Genomic DNA, 2,384 nt, shown 5'->3' with positions numbered 1-2,384 from the left:
CCCCCCCCCCCCCCCACCAAACTTGACATCGCCAAGCAGCCGCCACTGTCTCCTCTCTCTCTCTCCTACTCGCGATTGTTTTTTGGGCTCAATCTTTTGTTATTGTGGAATTCTGTCAAGTCATTAGTTAAACCGTTATCCCTCACAGGGAGATTTATGTATTTTGCATTTAAATCGTCCCCTCCTCTCAGTCAGTGCTTTGTCAAACTGGAACGCATAGACGTCAACACATAAACGCCTCCCCATAACTGAAGATCTTAACTCATAATCATCATGTTTAGATGTTTTCTTAGCAACTAATCCAGCGATTGTTTTCTGTACCTCAGTGGTAACAGTGCTGGGAGCTAATTCAGACCTGTGTGTGCTGATTCCCCAAAATGTAGACAAGTACATGCCAAAGAAATGGAGCCCACAGCTAATTACTTCACAATGTTACATTTTCTTTTGCGCCAAAATTGTAAAAATGTGTATTATAAATAAAAATAGCATAAAGGAAAAACACAATACTGACAAATAATTCATATGGTATAATGACAGATTTTTCCAAGTCATGTACCGTAGTTTCCTCATGGCCCGGTCCTGGTCGGCATCCCTGGGATTGGGAAACCCATTCGGGATAGCCTACTTAACTCTGAAAATAACAATGTCTATGGCATGAGGCTGTAAATAAAGAGAGTGAAAACCAAGTCAAGGGGTTTAAAGAGTCCAGGCCTTTACACACCTTTTTACATGTGCTTAATTTGCATGTCAATACATTTAGTTCAAGCTGTTGTCGAGTAGGGACGTAACCATGCATCGTGAGTTGGTCAAAAATCAGTTTAAATGTGATTGAAATAAAATATGAATCGCGATGCAAAAGTCATGGTAGTTAACTTACATTAGGTAACATTAGCCTAGCCTTAGCTAGTAACAACAGCTGGCTAAAGCACTGTTACATGCTTACACCTAAACAGTGTAAACTGTGAATGGATTTTAATGGAAAAGATTCCAACTTACTGTATTTTCACCCAGAACGCGTACAGTATATTATACGGCGATAAAGCAACGCCCTGTGTTTTCAGAAACAAGGTCAATCTTTTGACCTTATTTAAACTGCAAATAGGCATTAACGAATCATGTTGCACCATTAGTCATGAAGATTCTAATACAACGAAAGCGAGACACTGTAGTTCAACAATCTTTATCACCTCTTTGGTCTTGAAAAAGGCATCACAGGCCAGATCCACTTCTTCTGTTTTAACCTTTCAAAATAAAAGCTCTAGACACATGGCTTAAACTGCACACTATAGTTCACTGAGTATTTTGCTTAAAGCTAACAAATAAATCAAATTTACAGCAGCTTTCTGTTTTCCTGAATGGCCTCCCTGACCGAAGTCTCAAAGCTCAGGGGAAGATACTTGGCTTCCCTCCCCTCAGTAACCGGGGAAACGAGACACGGGACATCGCTGTTGGTCTTGAGCAGCTGCAGAATTTATTTGTGCCCGCAGTATGCTGCTCCAGTTGTTTTTATTCGCCATCAGCGTGTGCCATATTGGATGTTCCACCATTTTGTGTGCCTTACCTAATTGATAAGGGGTACTCTTACCTTTTTTGAAGTCAAGATGTAGTTTTTACTCTGAAGTGCAGTTCTCAGGGGTTAAAATAGACAATGGGATGCCGAGAGAGGTAGATGGACGAGAGTGACAAGGTGATCAACAGTGAAATAAAAGAGAGAGAGGGAAGGCAAGATGTGAAGAGGAGTTCCAGGGGACATTCTGATTGGCCCGTTCCTCTCCAGGTTTTAATCTGCCTGATCTGTAATTAGTGGCAACTGTGTCACAGCCAGACCTGCTAGGAGAAACAAGATGGAGATAGAACACACACACACACGTTAGAAAATAGAAAAAAAATGTACATAAAGGACAAGCCAAACACATGTAATCACAAAAACATATAGGCGCAGGAGATAAAGTACAGAAATAACGTCAAAGCTGTGCACAGAAGATTCTTACACACAGTTTAAAGAGACCAAACACTCCTTCAGCAGCAGAGACGGTTCAAAGCTCGTCTTCCCTCTGAAGCAGATAAAATGAAAATATTACTGAACATTCCAGAAATCCACTGAGGGACGAACTCCCACGTTATGCTTTTAAATCCGCTCTGCTTTCTGTAAACACTTAGATGCTTCCTCAAAAATCACCCATCGACACATATTCACTTACCTCTGCATCGCTCTGCCTTTCCTCTGCAGCGGATCTTATGGTGTCTTGCTAGCCTCCGGCTACATGCTGCTCCTGATTGCTACGCACCCGGACTAACGGCATATCAAAAGTGGCCCCCACATAGGGTGTGTGTGTGTGTGTGTGTGTGTGTGTGTGTGTGTGTGTGTGTGTGTGTGTGTGTGT

The sequence above is a fragment of the Etheostoma cragini genome, chromosome 23, assembly GCF_013103735.1.
Source record: "Etheostoma cragini isolate CJK2018 chromosome 23, CSU_Ecrag_1.0, whole genome shotgun sequence".
In the NCBI taxonomy this organism is placed as follows: Eukaryota; Metazoa; Chordata; class Actinopteri; order Perciformes; family Percidae; genus Etheostoma; species Etheostoma cragini.
The sequence above is the reverse complement of the archived record's forward strand: the minus strand, read 5'-3'. Positions refer to the sequence as shown.